Raw genomic sequence first — 20,273 nt, 5'->3', positions numbered from 1 at the left:
GTTACTACAGGAAACCTTTGCACCTTTGCAAATGGGACGTTACTTTTATCTACACAAATAAAGCAAGTCATCGTTTCCCTTGCACATCCGCTACGCTTTATCTGCTCTCAATAGCACTTCGATACCCGAAACACAATACCTTATTTCCGTCAAAGAGAAGCAGCAAGTCTGGGTTTAGGCGTTATTGTAGGCATTCACGTTGCACCGCAGCACTGGAAGAAAATGGCAGGCCAAGGCGAGAGGAGGAGGAAAACACTGATGCTTTCCCGGGGCACTGGGCACCAGGGGGAGCTCGGACAGCACGACAGGCCGGCTCCCCAACCCCAGGAGCACCCCTCGGTATCCCCGCAGCTGCCCACCTCTTAGAAACGTTCCCTCCGTGCCGTATTAGCACGGACAGGATCCTGTCATCCGTGTTTAGAAAGAAGGGAGACAGGTCGGGAGGAGACGGAGCCTAACAGACAGCTCCCCGGAGAGGCCGCAGGGTCTGCAGCCTCCGCCTCGCCTCAGCTGCCGCTGGAGCAGCGCGGGTGCGGAGAGCGAGCTGCACGCTTCAGGCTTGATGAATGGAGGAACCGGTGCTCTGCAGGCTGGATGAATCATATTTTCCATGTTCAGCTGTAATCTGTGTAATTTCTTTATCACAGGGCATAACGCATTAAAGCCCAAGCTGCGTGAGGTAGCATTCAGCAGCCCCGCAGGGTGTTTGACCCTCCTCGCCTTGCCTTTCCTTTGGGGGATTTTGCTTCTTCCTCCTGAACGTTGCTCCAGAAGAAGGACCATGCAGATGGGGAGCTGCGTTGTGTGACGTTCCCCGCTCGGCTGTTCCTACCTGCTTTGGCTATGGAGGCAAGAAGTGGCTGTACATCTAAACTGAACATCAAGCCGTTGCTCCTGAGCATATTGCCAGAAAATGCTGGGTCTGGCTGTTGGTCTCCCCAGGCCCAGAATCGCTGTGCTCTCTGTGTGCCCCAAATCTTCACCGCCTGTGTGGATTTTCCTTTTTAATTCTGTCACGGCCCTCGCTTACACTGCCCAGCTTACAGCAAATTTCTTAGTCATTTCCTTACCTACCAGACAAAATGTCACACTGGTCCCTGTGCCTTTCCGCGTAACGTTTTCGACGCTGTGCTACACCTCCACCAGTAAACTAAGCAATGCTGTGTCACGGCTCCTCTCCTGGGGTTTTTCCACACTGTCAAACTGTTAACGGGGTTAAGTAGCACGATTCAGACCCGCGCTCCACATCGCTCTGCCGGACGGTGCCCAGGACCAGTCTAGGGTTAGCACTGGGCAGGGGCCATGCCTAACAGACAGAGTGGGTGATCTGGAGGGTGAAATGTGTAACTATACAACACAGCCTATGCTGCGCCTCAGGGACAACAAACGGATCCTAGCGCTTTTTATGGGTGGGGATAAGGACTAGAGAGCCAAACTTCTCCTTTCTCTGTAGAGTTATCGCCTTCTGACCTTCACTGGATGTACATCTCAGGGTGGGCTACACCTCACCAGCCTTTGGCTGTTTAAATCTAAACTCCAATCATTCATTAGTCTCCCTCCTTAGTAAAGGGAGAGAAACAGGAACCTCTAATGGGCAACCTAAAATAGATGGGGTGAGTCACCAACAGGAGACATCTGTTACTATCCACTAATTAAAGACGGAGCCAAGAGGACTAACTCAGACAACCATCTTCACCCAGCTAAACTTGGGTGATGTAAATCTTGCTTTATGTGTTTTTGCCCCTAACTAGCTCGCTGAGTCCTAGGACAAGGCAGCGCGATATGCGTGCTGTCAGTCAAACTGATACACTACTTGTGCAAATGTACTAATGCAGAGTTTCCTATGCATTTTCTGAATGATTATTTGTGCAGAATTAATGTTCTGAACATTTGCTTTCCAGAGGGATATATGTCATGCCATAAAATCTGCTATGTGCTGGATTCTGGATTCACATCGTAAACTGATTTCAGATATATTTTTGACCAACATGTTTGCTCCCTGAGTTATACCACATGGCTGAAGGAGAATATACCCTTCTGTCCAGTTCATCGGATCCCACAGCTCAAGCAGAAATGGATCAGTAGTAGTGACTCTATTCAGCACATGTAAGAATAAGTTAGCAGGAACATCATTTTATACCCGCTGATGGTGGCATTTGTGACAGCATGGAATAAATGAGAAGCTGGAAAGTGGCTCTGCCTGAGTCCTGTTCCGTCTTCCATTGTTGCAGCAGTGATGAGGAAAGAGGGTCAGAAGAATGCATATTTCCTTCCCCACAGGCCATAAAATATTGGTATGACAAGTGTCTTTGAAATAGCCGATAAAAACTCATTTTCCTCTTGCCTCCATGTGCTCATGACTGTGTGAATAAATATAACCTGGCATGGAATTTGTATGTGTGCAATAGCGTGAGGTACCATTTTACTTTGCACCGCCAAGCTTTTGGCATGACCACATGCCTCACAAGGAACGGAATGGTTCGCAAGCCATGCAAGTCTTCCTAAAACACACATCATAAAACCTGTGATGTGCTCCAAGCTGCTGTGCACGCTGTTTGTTCCACTTACTCCCTTCCAGTGTTAGTCTTCGCCTTTCAAATTCCTCTGATTTTCCCCCTCTCATTGAAGCACATTAGTTACTATGGAAACTGATCTGTGGGTACCAAACTTGGTGACATCTGCACGGAAGGGATGCTTCCCGGGAACCTAAATATCAACTGGATGGTTATACGTCAACAGTGCATATGGCTTAGATTTTGTAAAATCCCGCAGGAGGCCACTGACGGAGAAGAGGTAGCAGCTGAAGTTGTGATGAAAGAAACCCCAAATCCAGCCACTGGTATGTTCTGCAGTCCCATGACCTTCCCAGTGACAGCCCTGTGACTCAGAGGGAAAGAAACCAGAGACGGGCTGTGCTGAACCACAGGACTGTGGATCCTTCCCAGGAGCAGCTCTGTACCAAGAGAATCGCACAAGGTTGCTACAGTTTTCATGGTGCACTTTAATGGTGCTTATCAGAGAACTGTTAGCAAAAGTTAAAACTAATTCAAGCAAAAACATACCACATGCAGCGCACCAAAAATGACCGTGAATTAGCTATTTCACAGAGGGTCTTTCTTGTAAGCTAGAAATTCATCTATTGCAGAAAATCTTTTGTGAAGATGCACTTGGCTGAGTGGTACTTTGCTGTGTCACTATGAGGAGAAAAACCTCTTAAACGGATCGGTCTGTTTTCAGGTCCACCTGAAAACAACTGTGACAAAGGTAGCCCTGCTCTCAAGGAGGCAGCACCCAGCAGAGGAGTAAGACCAGGTAGCAGCAGGAACCAGCTCCTTTGGTGGTGTCAGCCTGCACAGTCCCCTGGAAGTCACCAGCTCCACCTGGCCATGTGGGGATGCCTCTTGGTCTCATTGCTCATTAAATGTTGTTTTCTGTTCTCATTAAATAACCTTACTAAATACCAGCCTTCCTCGGAGGCTAGGCAGAGAGGTGCGGGGCAGACAACCCCCCTCCGCCTCAGGCAGAGGGGACCTGCAGGGCAGGCGGGAGGGAGGTGGCACCGCAGGGCAGAAGGCAGGGACAGGGGGACCGGACGCGGCGTGGTCTCAGCCTAGATTTATGGATTCCCAGCCCTTGTTTTTGAGAAAAGTGTGAATGGCTTTCCAGAATAGAGGCACACGTGCTGAGTTGGGCTGTCATGGTGCAACCAAAAGCACGTGTTTTGGAGAGGCAGTTGTTCACGCAGGGTTTTTTCCAGCTGTGTTTCCAGGGAAGTAGGAAACGTCTCCGAGCATCGCAGAAGAGAGCTTTGCAGACCACACAAAAGGAGGCAGGGAGGCCCGGGGGAGGCAGGCAGGCAGGGCCGGAGCCGCTGGTGGGGCAGGGGTGGGAGCCCAGGGTTCAACCACACAGCGGTGCCTGACAAGCAAAAACCAGAAGCCTGTGTTTGATGAGATGCGGGGGGTGTTTTTCATCATTGCAAAGCCTGTGTCCAGAAACCCATCCTGTTCTTGGCCCAGCACCACGGTGTTGAAGAGTCTCTTCCAGTGTGTACCAGCACAAGTCACTGCCAGGGCAAATGCTGCCAAATGAGTTTCCTATTGGAGAGGGCTAAAATCCTCAGACTCAAAGGGTTGTTTGACTTGGTTTGGGTTGGGTTGAATTGGGTTTTCTCCTTAATACCAAAGGCCTGTGGTATTTCGGTTCACCTACAAACCAGGCCAGTTGGCTGCCTTAGGGTACCAACAATCCCACTTCTTTACCTGGATGCATAAGGAGCGTATGGGGGGGTGCAGGCTCCCTCCTTGCCCTTTGCTGGCTCACCCCACAGCCCTGAGTGGGGACCGCTCAGGCTGCCCTTCCTTCCCTTAGGTAGCCCAAGCGGAAAAAGGCTGTAGAAGATTTAGAGACCAATGGCTGAGAATGACATCTGATCCAATTGCAAGCTCCTCTTGAAAGGTATTTTTTTTAAAAAAAAAAAGTTCAGTCCCATTTGGAGGTTGGTCCCATTGCACCAGTAGCAGACCTAGTATGGGCAGTAAGGTAAAGAGGTACAGATTGCATTTTTTAAGACAGTAAGTGGGACTATCCTCAAAGACAACTGAGTAATTTAACACCTTGCACTGTGCTGTCACATTTCCATTTAGCAACTATGTGAAAAGTCATCATGTCCCATTTTTAGATGGCCAGCTCCCTGTTCACACTGATCTTTATAACAAGCACGCAAATGCCCGTCTATATTTAAAATGGGCTCTTCACAGAACCCTAGAAATTTCAGCAGGACAGAGATTTGAGGCTGAATATGGGCAAGTACATAAAGTCCCGACTTTTGCACAGTTTGCCTAAACTTTCAGGACCCGCTCTCTGTCCCCAGGCTCCCCCTCGGCACTGTCCCCGTCCTCCCCTTCCCTGCTCTCTCAGGGGATTAGTGGAACAAAGGCTACCCTGGAGAGGGGGGATGGCTTTAATACACTCCCCTTCCATTTCCCAGTGTGTCAATTGTAGGGATTTTCCAGAATGCTTTTTTAGATCCACCTGTTGTTTGCTCAGCCAGCCCCACAGAAACATATAAACCTGTTTTACTTGAAAAGGGAAAGCAGGCTAACCTCTCTACGCAATTAGATTGAGCTGTCTGTCTGCTCTCAGCCAAGAAAAAGATGCCAGCCAGGTTGAAGGAACAATTTACCTGACTGACATCTGAAGAGCAACAGAGTGAATCCCCTAAATGAAACTCTCCCTGCAGCCACAGGGCAAAAAATCTATCCTATTCCCACGGTTTTGGCTGTTCCCCTCTGAGTCTGTGTGAGGAATGATGGCTCCGATCTGTTCTTACTTGAAATAAATTGGCTGGCCCATCCCTAACCAAAACCAGTGTTTAAAATGTGACAGAGGAGCAGCTGTCCAAAAATTAACAACGAGCTGATGACCCAGATGTGGAACGTAACTGCCAAAAACTCAGGCTCTAAAATACGTGTATTCAAAATGAACATTACATAAATTTTGTTAGATACCAATAAAGAACTTACAGAAATAGGCTGGAAAATTGTACTGATGGTTTTGTAGGAATCTTATGTGCTACATACACTTAAAAAAAAAAAAAAGAGAAGTGAAGCAATAGCAAAAATTGCACTTGATGGGAAATCAACTGGCTGCAAGCCATGCTGGTCAGAAAGAGAATGATTGCATGCTATAATGAGTTGTGCTGCGCCATAATTGAGTGGAGAAATGGAAAGAAAATTGAACGGCAACATCTTCCTATCTTTCCTAACAAGGAGATGTCTCAAAATTTAGCGACACTTTTGAGATGGTAGAAAGTAGCTTCAGAGCAATCAGCAGGAGAGGTGACACCCCAGAGCTGCAGAGTCCCAGACCGAGTGGAAAAAACGATGCTGAATCTGATTGCTAACATATTCTGTCCCTATACAAGGGATGCCACAGGAAAAGGCAGTGGAAAGTCCAGAGCCAAGACTTGCAATAAGGTCAAAAATGAAAGTCAAGACAGGAAAAAGATGAACAGAAGGGCAGCACCATCCTCTGATCATCTGCATCAACCAGCAAGACCTCTTCCGTATTTGCATTCGTTTTTGCATACTGATGTGAGCTCTAGACTTGGAGCCGAGGGACTGAATTTTTATTAATTAGACGCAGGCTGTCAAAGCTTAGAGGATGGTAGCGTAGCAAGCTTTGAACAACCTGGGTCTAGCTGAGCGGGACTGCGACTGCTCTCTATAAATACCCCGAGTGGGGGTAAGCATCAGGGGGAGGGGAGAGCTATTTCAGCTAAGACAGATTTCACAAGAAGAACAAGCGGCCGGGGAGCATGCAGGCAAAGCCTCGGCCTGCAGAGGGGACAGGCTGTGCCACCCCCAGCTCGGCCACAGCGGCTGCCTCCCCGGGCATGGACTGCCCTCACCCTGGTCCATCGGGAGCAGCAGGCAGGCTGGCACGTGCCACGATGCAGAGGACGGGCGTGAGGAACTATTTGAAGCCCACAGGCTTTGCCGAGGTGTTTTTGGGCAGCTGTGCCCTCCCAGGAGGATGAGGACTGAGGGCAGCATCCTGCTGCACGTCGGGGACCCCAGGGCTCCTGGCACGGGGCCAACAGCACACACTGGCACCCTGGTCTCCCACGTGCCTTTCCAGCAGCATCGGCGTCTCAGGTCCATGCAGGACGGCTGCACATTCAGTAAAGCTTTCTCAAAGACCTTGACTAGAAAGCCCAGATTTCAAACCAGGGAATGGAGTGTGTCCAAGAAGCTGCCAGCAGCATGGACTTTGAAATAAACAGTTGTCCTGGTTTCGGCTGGGATAGAGTTAATTTTCTTCCTAGCAGCTGGTATAGTGCTGTGCTTTGGATTTAGCATGAGAATAATGTTGATAACACACTGATGTTTTAGTTGTCGCTAAGCAGTGCTTATACTAAGTCAAAGACTTTTCAGCTTCCCATACTCTGCCAGCGAAGAGGTGCATGAGACGCTGGGAGGGGGCACAGCAGGACAGCTGACCCAAACTGGCCAAAGGGATGTTCCATACCATTTGATGTCATGCTCAGTATATAAGCTGTGGGGAGTTGTCCAGGGGACAGCGATCGCTGCTCGGGGACGGGCTGGGCATCGGTCAGCGGGTAGTGAGCAGTTGCATCACTTGTTTTTGCTGGGTTTTGTTCCTCTCTCTCTCTTTTGTTGTTTTCCTTTTCATTACAATTTATTATTATTGTTATTGTTATTATTATTTTTATTTTATTTTATTTTATTTCAATTATTAAACTGTTCTTATTCCAACGCACGAGTTTTCTTACTTTTGCCCTTCCGATTCTCTCCCCCGTCCCACTGGGGGGAAGGGGGAGTGAGTGGCTGTGTGGTGCTTGGTTGCCGACTGGGGTTAAACCATGACAACAGTAAAAATAAAGTACTAAAAAACACTCAGGGAAGTACTACAGCGTACTTCTTCCCTTCCGGTGTTCAGAAACACTCAGTACACAGCTGGACAAACTTTTTCCACTTCAACAGTGAATTACCCAACTTGAATATTCTCTGAAAGGCTCTGGGGCGTTGCTCCGGGGTGCAGGGGGAAGAAGGAAAGCTCCACCATGAAGGATGGCAAAAAGGGTAATAAACGGGGTGTATGACAGGGGAAGAGATCCTAATGCAGCGGTAGCCCAGGGCTCTGCAACCAGCCCTGGGGGAGGCAGGATGGGGCCAACATGCTGCCCTGATGGGGGTCCAGGCACCCCCTCTGCTCCACCGGCTTGTCCCCGGGGTGGAGTGGGTGCTGGGCGCAGGCGCAGCCGGCCCGTCACGCTCCCAGCCCCGCTGCTGGACCACAGCGGGAGGGCGAAGGGGTAGCCACGGACTCGCAGCCCTCGTGTGGGACAGTCCCCAAGCATCTGTCTGTGGCACAAGTTTTCTCCTCATCAGAAAAGTACTTTAGCAATTAGCTGGACTGTTACCATTACATTTAAAAGGCTACTGTCAGCTTACAGATGGCCCTCTTCTTTTTTTCTCTTTGTTTTTGTTTTTGCCAGAACTTGAAGTAAATAGAAATGTTTTGAAAGGTTTGTTGGGGAGGGGGCGGCCTGTTCCATAAAACCAGCTGGGTTTTAGGCAAATAAATATTATGTTACTATGTAATAGCCACAGCACAAACAATACAGCACTAGGAACCTAACAGCAAAATTACCCAAATTAACAACTGTATTTCAGTCCCCAAGCTGAGAAACAAACACAGAATGTAAAGGGAAATCTTTTTTAACTCATTTCAAATTTAGTAATTTCAGGTATTGCTGGTAGCGCTAGTAAAGAAGTATGTGTTTAAAATATAAATTTTCAATACTGAAAGGGCATAAAATTTTCCCAAAATGTAACTATTCCTTTCCAAAACTGAAAGATAGCAGAAGAAATCTGATAAACATCAGACTTTTCAGGTTTACACGAGCCTAGTCTGAAGTATGCGTACAGAGCAGGAAAGCGATCCTTCAGTAAGAAATAGTGATCTCTAAATTGAATCCTTTTGTTGGTTTCCACCCAAATTCACTTCATTCTTTGTTGGCAAGATCACATCAGAAAGCCAGCCTTCAGCGTGCAGTCCTGGCTTAGCAGCAGCATCATTGCACGGTGTAAAATAAAAGCTTTCATCAGACCTATACCGTCTTCCACTGCAATTACAGAGGTTCACAATAAATTAATACAATGGGTTAATCTTATGCTGACTGTAGGATTCTAGCACTGTAGGATTTGGGAGCCCCCTCAGAGGGGTGATTTGAAGACTTCCAGTGCTGGAGTGTTGTGCATTTGTCCACATCTAGTATCCATCTGCCTTCTTGACAAGCCCATCAATGGCATCATTCATAAAATATGTAGTTTTATTATACCTGTCTGGAAATTGGCTCATCTAAGCAGTCTATTTCAGCTGGTTAGTTTGCAGCATAATACATGGCAAAATACTCTTCTTCAGCTACATAATCTACAGCGAACCCAGAGTGTATCAGCCTCTCTGTCTGACTTCCTACATCCCATATCAAAGCCCTTCACTTCTGTGGTGATGCTTTCAAATAAACATAAGAGGCTTTTCCTAAACACGGGATTTATACAACAGGTCACACTGGGATCTCATTCATAAGAGAAAACATGCTGTATGAGGGATGGCAAAGAGGGAAGAGCTAAACAGCTTGCCAACTGGGCGTATGAGATGATACAACTTAGAGGATGCTGCTGGGCTAGAGGAAGGCTTGATAAGTTCCAGCCCAGCTCACGCAGGACAACCCATCGGTGTGACCGGGGCGTACCATACAGCTGGCTGGGAGGAGAGGATTTTTGCTGCAACTCACAGCAGAAACCAGCTGTTCCCCTCAAATTTTGGTGATCACACGCGTTCCTTCTCGACACGCTGTCTTTTGAAGCTCCATCTACCAGAGTTTTGTGGAAAAGTCTCAAGATGACCGAGCGTTTTCCCCTCTTATCTGGAGCAGGCTGCTCGCTGCAGTTCACACAGAATCAGCCTTGTCCAGGGTGATGTGAAAAGCTGATCCAAGCTGTGGGCTTCCCGTGCTTCCTAACCTGCCGCTCTCCCCTCTCACCCCTCAGGACAGTGATGTTTATTGTCACAGCCGATTTTGATGGTGGTGCGGGGATTTGTTGTCTTTCCTTTTAGCCAGCGTGCTGCAGGGCTCCTGCTGGCAGCAACAAACATCCTCATCCATTCGCAGGGATCAAAACCCACCCTGACGTGATATTTTGGGAGTGGAAACAATCAGCTTCAAAGGAAAACTGACCAGGAAAACAGTTTCCGAGCAGCGCTGCTGATTCCGAAGCTGTAGAGAGCAGTTTAGCGGTGTTAATACGATCCCAAGAAAACAGCCTAGTAAGCCACCCAAAAGGAAAAGAAGTCCCCGCAGCCCTCGCGCAGGCCTCACGGTGCAGAGTTTGGTGTTGATGTGCCTCCTGCCTCCATGTCTTTGAACCAATCCAGGCTCATCAGTGATCCTGAGGGGATTTTTAGGTCTGCAGCCAGCACAGCTTCAAGGAGCACCTTGCCTCCGCCAGCCGTGGGGCAGAGCCGCCGTGCATGCACCGTGGGGTTGCGCCATGCATGGGCTCCTCCTCCCCCATAGCCGGCTTGCCTGCGCATCCAGGGGTGCGCTGGGCTGTCACGTCCACCTGGGCTGAGAAACAAAACACTGCCGTGGCACAGACATGGGCCCGCTCCTGCACCCGCATGGCACAGCCCAGGGTTGGTGCCACCCGGCACGCTCCCAGGGGAGCGCCGGTGCCAGGGAGCACTCCCCCGACATAGTTTGGATGGGGCTACCCTGTTTTGGACAGGACGGGAATTTACCCACATAAGCGGGAACTGTCCCCCACCACCTGGCCCCAGCATCACGAACGCTGCCTTGTTTTCCTGGTTTGTAAGTATACCCAAACAGCATTTTGAGGTCAATTTTTGCCTTCTAGTTATTTCTTCAAAACTTGTACAGAGAGGTATGGAGTTACAGCAGTAAATAATTTTAGAAGTATATTATTTTATAATAATTTTAAGATTCTCGTGTCACTCTCATAGGAGAATGGCAGCCCTTTAATTGAATAGGAGGGAGATATTCACATCCCTGAACATGGAGTATTGGACCTCTCCCAGTGACAGTTCCTACCACGTGGTCTAAAATTCCTGTTTTCCTTTCCCCAAGCTCGCAGCAAACAAAAGTGCTTGTTTAGTGGGGAGCCTGTCTAGAATGACGCTGTTCTGAATAGCAGTCCCATGGAGAAGAGAGAGGAAGAAAACACGGCTTAGGTAGGAGAGGTGAAAGGCTAAAAGGTTGAGTCCAGTCTTTCACAAGAGGATATGAATATGGAAAGATGTAGATAGCCCTGGAACAAGCTTAGCAGCTGCATCATGGGAGACCTCCTTCTAGCTCACCTCCTACCCTTCTGCCCATGGGCAACCAGCGGTCCAAGCATAAATTCCAGGTGCGGCTGCATGGGGGATACGCGGCCCATTTTTTATCGCTGCCAAGTCTGCGTTCTTTGTATGTAAACCTAGAGAGGGAGTAAAATGCAGGGGAAGTCACGCCTGTACCCATGTCGGAGTGGAATAGCAAGATGAGCAACGCCGGGGAGAGACGTGACTCCACTGAGGTCACCAGGGCTCCTGGCTGCTTCTGTGGGCTCCGGCTTTGGACCTGGGAGCACCGAGGAGGATCTGGGCATACGTAAAAATAGGGTGTGGAAGCGACCTTATCTTGTTAACTGCTTTCCTGTTTTACATTTGCTGCTGGGCTGCTTTAAACCACATCCCAGGAGCTGGGTAGGGTTAGCGCAGAGCTGTTATGCCAACTCACTCCTGCCTCCCTGGCGGGGGAATCCCCTCCCTCTGTTTTCATAGCGCCCGAGTGCTGCCAAGGGATCATCACGGGGCTTAGCACAGAGCTCAAGTTGATGCCGCCTCACTGTAGATTGTTATTCCTGCACTTTTCTGCCTAAGCCACAACTGCAGTAACTTTCCACCCCCAGGTTAAGTCACCACCGAATCGGAACCAGAATTTCCATGATGTCGCATACACCTATTTCTGGCCATATTTTGCTTTATTTACCTTAGTTAGTCCAGGCAAGAGATATGAAACCCTGACCAGTGAGTAAATCTGCCCTAACACTTGGCTATCAGCTGGCAGAGGCACAGACAAACTCCGGGCGTGGAGGGAACGTGCCCAGATGCGTCACTGCCAAACTGCCTGACACTGGAGAAACGTCCCTTGTCATAACGGGCTTTTTTTAACTTCTCTCCACAGATCAAAAGCCCTGTAGCCCAACTAATGTTGTTTGCCTCAAAACCGTTTCCGTCAGAGGAAAAGAAGAGAGTACCTGCTTGGGGACGTCTGCTGTACACAGCCACTTCAGGCAGAACAAAGGGAACTGCAAATAGAGGAGCCTGCATCCTGAGAGGGGCAGCTGGAGTAACAAGCCACGTCTTTCCCAAGCCGTTTTTGCCTTTCTTTCCTCTCAGCAGGCCTCCTTGGTCTCAACCGTCCGTGCAATCCTGCGGAGAGGGGAGCGGAAAGGTGGGCTTTTACACCATTTGGTAGTAACCCTGGGAGGTATTGTCAGCCACCTCCCTCTCTCATCATCAACTGGAGAGCCTCATCGGATTTACACTGAGTTTTTGTGGGCTCTCACTGCCAGTGCCACAACTACAGTGGTCTTTTCTGTTTAAGGGTGCTGTGTGATTCAGACAAGGCTGTTAAAGCCTGGCTGCCTGCACAGTTAGTGGGGAAAAGCAACCAAAGCCCACCTAAGGCCACCCCAAGAAGGCCACGGGCAACACGAAACACGAGCTGGTGGAAAGCAGCAGGACAGGGACTGGTAGCATTGAGTAGTTCTGCTTTTCTTGGGTGCAATCCAGCTACAGCATGGGCTTGGGTTGATTCTCCTGAGGAAGGAGGGATCTCCCTGAGGAGGGGTTTCTAAAAGAAGCTTGGTTTCTGCAGCCGGTTACTACACAAAACTTGGCAACTTGCAGCACAAAGCCTTTTGAAGGCTTTTCTTCCCCTCCCCTCTCTGCCCCTACCGCCGCATGCACATCATGCCCGGGACCCCAGAGAGGAATCAGGGCCGGAAAACAGTTTGACTAGGAAATCTTTCCAATGTCAACATCCTCCATCCTGGGGCCTTGCTTTCCGGGAAAAAATGGACTTTGTGTACACAGGTTTGTGTGAACTGGGCTTAAAGGCAAAGACACCTCTTGTGGATTAAAAAAAAAAAAGTTAAAAGGTATTCTACAGACTAAACAGATAGGGCTCACTGAGTACTCTAGTGATGTATTTAGCAACATTTAGCCACATATTTATTTAGACTGAGCAAAGCCTTGGGCATTTCAATGCACAGGAAAGCCCTGGGGCCATGGGATCCTGCATCAGACTGCATCTCCATCAACACTCTCGACTGCTGCTCCAGTTCTCAGAGAAAGCTGTGGTAAGTGATCTAGGGACACACAGGCTATTCAGACTCCCAAGACCTGGCCTAGGATACCTATGGCTATACAGATCTGTAAGGCTTTTATGTCCTCACCCTTAATTTCTACTGGAGCAGCAGAAAGCTGCCTTAATCAGCTGCCACGACTTCTCCATGTAGCCAGTCCAGATACGGCAGAGATAAGAAACTCAAGCAATGCCTTAAGGCTGAAAGTCAAACTGGCAGTGGCTGGTCCTGAAGAGCAACCAAGCAGGATCTGCTGAACTGCACCACTTAGTTGAACCAGTGGTTAGGAATTGCCACAGCATCATTGTCTGTCTACCATGCCCCATCCCTCCTCAATTCCAAGGCTGATGAAAGGTAATCCTTGAAGCAAAGTTACCCAAACTATGCTTCCCTTAGGGACACATAACCCTGCCCAAAAGAAAATCCATAAAACAGGGACATTCATAACTGCCATGTTGAAATATTGCCATTTCAATAGAAATAATGTTAATTCGGAAAGGCAGGAAGGCATGAGCATTTTGAGAGTGCACAACACCAAGAAGCAGGTTACTTCACAAGGCGGAGATGCGTATTATTTTGAAGGAAGCTCTGTCCATGACTAAAAATAAACCTATGCCATTTCCCTATTTGAACTTCCTGTAGATCTTTAAAGAATACAGAGACCCAACCAAGTCATTCTCTTTGAAGGAAACATTCGAGATCATTAGCAACTTGCCTGCTGGGAGGTTCTCAGATCCAGATGTCCCTGTGGTAAATTTGCACAGAGCATTTGGTATCCTATTTATCCCCTCATTTACAAACCATGTGCAACTCGTAAAGTCAGCACTGCACTAAGAGAACCATGACTGGTGGTAGCTCTGCTTACAATAGACAGGCATTGGATTAAAATGAGGTTTCATTCTTAAGTGAAAAGTTGACTTCCAGACACAGTTCTTAATTTAAAACATCTGAAAAATTAACATTCACATTTGGGCATTTTTCCAGGTCAGATGGTAGTGCCTGGATGTTCTCTGGACAAACTATCTCACCCACAGTAAGTGGCTAAATGTTTGGCTCGCTTCTCTGATGTACGTAAGCGAAGAATGATGTTGTTTTTATTAATCACCCCAGAATTAGTTCAGCATCCCACATCATAGGTTTTTGTTCCACTGCTGCTTCTGGCTTGCTAAAACCAGAGCACTTGTGTCACATTCTCTGACACTCCCCACACACTTTGGCAGTTTCAGACTTGGATGACTCCAGTTGCTTTCATTTTGGATAACGTCTTGAATCCCTTCAGCACTTGTCAATTCTACATCTTAAATAGGCTATCGGTCTGGGGTTTTTTTCTAGGGCAAGTTAAGATCTCTTAATTTGTTTATATTCCATGAATGCAAACAGATTGAAAACACAGAGGGACTGTCTGCACAGTGCTTCCTGCAGTGGGTCCCTACTCATTTGGTTTGGTTTCCAGGCTTTCCTTATTACGTCCTCAAATAGCACTTCTGTTATGGTCATTGTAGGCTTGAGCAGTCCATCGAAGGAAGTGACTTGCACCTCAGCTTGATGGAAACTTGGGCTTACAAGGCTGATGAAGTTTACATGGGCTGCAATGGACTCCAGCAAGCCATGCAGAAGAATTGTTATTAAAACATAAAATAATCTTACTGTTCTATTTGGTGCTGATAATGACTCTGCTGGAGGATATAAACTAGTTTGGGGCACCAAGCTTAAAAAAAGATGTAGAGTAATTGGACAGAAACAAAAATGTGAGGGTGTAGGAAACATGACCTACTAGGAAAGGTTGAAATTGATCAGTCTAGCAAAAAAAAAAACTAAGAAGGGACATTAAGAGCCTTTAAGGACAAGAGAGATGCAAAAAAGGAGAAAAGAAATTATTCATATGTTCTTTGGAGATAGGACAAGAGTAATGCATTTTGATTGCACGAAGAGAGACTTAGGGTTGGTGCTAGAGACAGCTTCCTCTAGTGATAAGGACAGTAAACAGTGGAAAAGGTTGCCTGGGGAGGTTGTGGAATATCCATCGTTCTTGGTTTCTAAGAGCAAATGTGACAGATGCAAATTGAGAATCATTCTGGTACAACTGGACCTGCCTTTGGGCAAGGACTGTGGACAAGTTTATTCCTCAAGGCACCTTCCAGAGCTATTTATTTAATACTTGGTGATAGTGTGCCTCATAGATAGAGAGAAGTAATTATTGAATACTACAAACAAAACTATTTCAAGAAGAGAAGAGTGGAAAAAAAGGCCTTGGACATTGTCAAGTTTTGGGGAGCTAGAGGTGTGCTTTAGTCTTCAAAGAGTTGTCTGTTCTGCTTTTGTTTTGCATAAAGCTCGTATAAATGATCACTTTGTAGGCAGCATTAAGAAGCATGTTGACTTCAGAGTGGTCACTTAAGGGGGATAAGTTGGGTGGGTTCTGGAGTCATTTCAGATACCTCATCAAGTTTCTCGTATCTGTCCCAGTCGTGTGCCTCATGAGAGGAAGTGCATATATTGCCTGGTTGAGCGAAGGGTTGTGCTATAAAAAGTTCAGAATCTTTTTTGAAGAGATTCAAAGCTTAACGTAAAAGTTAAAAAAACCCAAAACAAAACAAAAAACAGGCACACAAAAATCCTAGCTCCTGGAAGCTGAACTAAAGTTTAAGTACCACATACAGAAAGGAAGAGAGAATTAAGCTGGATGTAAATGTTTATGCTAAAAATATTAGAGATGTGATCACAGTTCAGGTCATGGAGTCTCAATTTATTATGTCGCCTGCTATGCACAAGGATTTCAGAGTACCTGGGTGGGGGAGGAAGTTGCTGGGATATCTTCCCTCCCATGGAAGAAACAAGAAGAGTGTCTGTCTTGCAAGGCCAATAGGACCATCTTTCAGAATTCCAGTTAACTTCTTAAATCATCCAGTACTTTTCTATAAGCCTCCTAAACCTTCTTCAGTGTTACTTCAGCAAAATACAATACCACATACATCATCTTAAGGTGCCTTCACCGACAGCAACTCATTAACAGATTTTCCAAATTCTGACTTCATTGGCACACAGGATTTAATGAACTGTTGAGATTCAAAGCAGAATTCAGATGATGGGAAAATTGAGGTCTAAAACAGCAAAGACATAAGATGACATCTTTCTAAGGGCTTCACAGCCTTTATTTCTGTGAATATTCTCATCTGCACCAGTATAAACTGGGAGTAACTCCATTAAATATAGGAAGTGTACATCAGTGTCGTCCCACTGTGATGGCATGATCAGTCCTGAAAGTGCTCTCATCAGTTGTCATTTAGATGCTACCTTTTTTGAAAGCCTCTAGCAATAATTGAGAAGAAAACAACTTAAATAAAGGCACTTCACAGTTCTACTCACTGCAGAATGACACTTTATAAAAAGAGAATACCTATATGTTTTCATTTATTAAGTTGATATTGCTTTCGAAATGCATAGAGCAAAGTCAAAATACTTAAAACCATACAGCATTTCCAAGACGAATTTTGCTAGTTTCGGGATTTTATATGAAAAGTGGCTGAGTCGATGAAAAAATGTCATTTGAGATATTATGGGTATGCTGGAGATAAAGAAGGGAAGGCTTGCTTAAAATGACGTGCAGGCTGTTTTAACAGTCAAGATTTTCAAGCCATGGGAAGTGGGCTTGCAATAGCAATTAATGCTTCCCTTTCCAACATACTCAAATCTGTCACAAATAGCAAAGTCCATTCAGAAACAAATAAAAAATCTTGGAGAAATCCACCTGTATTTTGGTACTAGTGTAAGCCTTAAACTCCGGTCTGATCATTTGGAATGCTTTGTACTTCTTTAAAAAAGCTTTATGATGAAAAAAATCAGACTTAAGTCTCTCATAAACCACATGCAACTTAGTAATTTTTTTTTTTTTTACTGGAAAGCTGGACAGGCCTGAGTTTCCAACAAGTGTAGTTTTAAGTTCTTAGTTTTTTTCCTGAAACAGAAAACTATGTTTTGAGTCCATTCAGTACAAAATAAAAGCGTAATCATCAAACACATCTAATCCACAGCCTAAATCTGCCAAGTTTGCATAACAAAAAAAAAGGGGGGAGGGAAGGGGAAAAAAAAAAAAGAGAGAATGGCTTCGTAGCTAACTGACAGCAGTAGGTGAAGATGAATGAAGAAAAGTGAATGCTGTGTGTTTGTATTATGTGGAATAATTTATGCGGTTTGAATGCCTTAGAACGCTCTTACCATCGATATATGAATACTTTTGATTGAGAAAAACACCCATGGTGAAGAATAAAGAAATTACTAGATTTCAGTACTCCGAAACTGCATATGAAAAACCCATGCTGCATAACAATAAAAATCACAGATTCTTATAAATTAGTACAATTAGTCATAGTTATATAAATGTAAGTATACATTCAATTTGCATGTACATATTAAAGGAAAATATGTTAAAAGAGAAAATTGTTTTTCAGAATAAGGCGTAACATACTGAGCAAAATTACAGCATAAATAGGGAATTTCTTTCACAGGAGAAAGCCTGAATGCCATTGCAATAGAAGACCCTGGGGCTGCCAGCATGGACTGTATTGGAGTGAGGGCTCAGCACAGAGCATATTTCTCCTTGGCCACAAGTGAGGGTGATAACACCGACATCCCGTTCTCTAGCAGCAGCTCTGCTTACGCAGAAGTGCAGATGGCTAATTCCGTATACGCTAACTATTGGAGTCAAACACAGTAATTTACTTTCTTTTTTTCCCCTCTTCATTTGGCCCAATGAAGCAATTCCAACAGCCTGCTGCACAGTTCAGGCGGGCAGGCCAGCTTGCTCATATGTTTTTAACACTGAACAGAGGCTGTTTAGGTGAATGAGAAGAGGTATCCATAATGCAAGGGACTTCTTGGTCCCCTACTTCTTTTATTAGTTATCTGTCAGGAATCCTGGATTCTGCTGAATTTGGGCCTAAGCCTCATATTACTATTCTAGGACATGGGTTGGTCAAGCTCCTCACAGCTACTTCCACCACTCATTTTATTCTTATGTGAATTTTTAAACATAAAATGTAAATGTTGCAGTTACTATATATGTGATACATCCTCAGATAGTATTTATTGGACATTTTTTGGCATCTCACCTGGCTTTTGACTGACCAAACACTCTTGAGAACCATTTCTAGCTTTTCATTTGTACCTTCATGCAGCTACTATTCTAAAAAAAAAAAATGCCCTTGTTACAACATGTTCAGTTCCTTCCTTGCAACTTTGAAACTGCTCCATAATTGTCCTAGCACAGATTATATCACTGTCAATAACTGATCCTTAGGTTGGAGATCTATTATAACTCAAACGACAACATTAGATATTCAACATGGTACTAGCTACTGCTTTTGTTGACTGCAGTTCCGAGACAACTTTGCTCTTTGGTGTACAAGATGGCATAACTGCTAGGAAAGCTGGCTGGGTTTGTAATTCTGCAAAGGCCCCTCTACTCGTGCAGTGTGAGTATATCTGGAGTAAGCCCGGCAAGCACCCTGGAGGCAGGGCTACCACAGGAATAGCAACTGGCTCTGGAGGCGTGACGGGAGCTGGTGGGGGAACGGTAGGTACCTCCTGCGCTCCTTCCCCACACGGCATCTCCTGCAGACATCCTTTCATCTCAGGCCACGAGCTCATAATCCTTTCCAGTACGTAAAAGGAAAGAGGGACCTTTTGTGCTTTCTGTAAGGAGGCAGGAGAAGGAGCAGCTCTGCCTCTCCTTATTGCCCAGGGTGCGAGACACAGCAGGGTCGGATGTGCTGCTTATTCTCAGATCTTTACGACGAGCAGTATAGCAGACCTCCACGAAGAACTCCCTCCATCTAGCAAAGCTACCCCAGCACATATGTGTTGCCACAGCTGCTGACTTCCAAACTGATACTAAGGAGAACAGAAGTTAAATTCCGTTAAAGGTATGGACAAAATAACGGTTATAGGCAAGTGTTAGTTTTTACCTAGGCCAGGCCTCCAGTCTCAGTGTCTGCCTTTCTTTTCCATGAGAATCTTGCATTTAGCAGCTCTAGTTGCTTTTACAGGTAGATCTACTCCGAAAAGCATAGCATTAACATGTCTGAACCCACCAGATGCCAAAAGTCTTGCTCTAAATTGCTGGTGTGTGGCACAAGGCATACAAAGCACAAGCAGAAGTCTTCGTCCGAGTTCCCGAAGCAGCACAATTTCACCAAAGTAGCAAATTTGTTCACAAAAAGCAGCACGATGATATGGCTCTCCCGTTCCAGAAGAGCTCATGTGATGTGGGGGAGCTCTGCAGCGTGCTGCACTGCACCGTGTTAAGTGGTAATGCCCTTCGTTTCCCAGTGTCATTAACACTGATTAGATCTTGAGTCTCTGCACCTAAAAAAGATGCAGGACACAACACAAGTGCTGTGCCAGCAACAGCTCGCAAGGATAGCCCAGATCAGAACAAGGGGGAGAAGCCGTAGATTGCTGATTTTCTAGGCGTTTGGGGATTCTTTATGGAGGGTTTCCCAGCTCTAGTTTTTTCAGTGACAGTATTTAGCAATGCGTATTTTGCAGAGAAAACCATCCATAGAGATTCAAGAGAAGACTGTAAGGGAGTAAAGTGCACACAACACGTGGTGTGATATAAAATACTAGTTTCACCTAACTGATTCTGTTTCTTAACATCTGTGAGACATGTTCATAGTGAAGTCCCTTTTTTTTTTCACTGTGCTGAACCTAAGGATTCCCTTTGTCCTACAGGAACCGCCTCATTTGGCAATTAACATGGCTTTTTGCTCTTTTTGTAGGGCTGAGAATCTGGCCCATTTCACTCCAAGCATCAGTGAGGTGTTGAAACACAAACTTCTGAAAATTAGATTGCTTTGTCAAAAAAACAGCTTTCACTTAAAATATTCCAAAGCCAAGGGATGTCAAAGTAAATGTTGCACACCTCAAAGCAGAACAAAGTAACAGGCCCCAAAGAGAAAAGGGAGACTCCTGGCTTGAGATTTAAATTTTCCTTATATTTAAATAACAAAAATATTTTTCAAAGTAGGAATCTCTTGGGCACTGTCATGTTATGTCGCCAAATAATTCATTAAAGAATGTTAGCTCTACTGCTGCTGTTTGAAGTGTCAGAGGTTTCTTTGCCTGAAACGGCCTGTTATTCCCAAGGATGGAGGAGAGAAGAGAGTTCTCTTTGTATTTTGCTTTCAGAGCACTATGCATTAAAAACAAAAAAAACCTTAATAATGAGATAACAGTAAGGGAACTCATTCTAAAGGATTCTAGAGCACTGTAATAGTATGTCACCATCCAAAATAGGGCAAGGCTCTGCTC

The sequence above is a fragment of the Calonectris borealis genome, chromosome 3, assembly GCF_964195595.1.
Source record: "Calonectris borealis chromosome 3, bCalBor7.hap1.2, whole genome shotgun sequence".
Classification (NCBI taxonomy): Eukaryota; Metazoa; Chordata; class Aves; order Procellariiformes; family Procellariidae; genus Calonectris; species Calonectris borealis.
Note: the sequence above shows the minus strand (reverse complement) of the source record.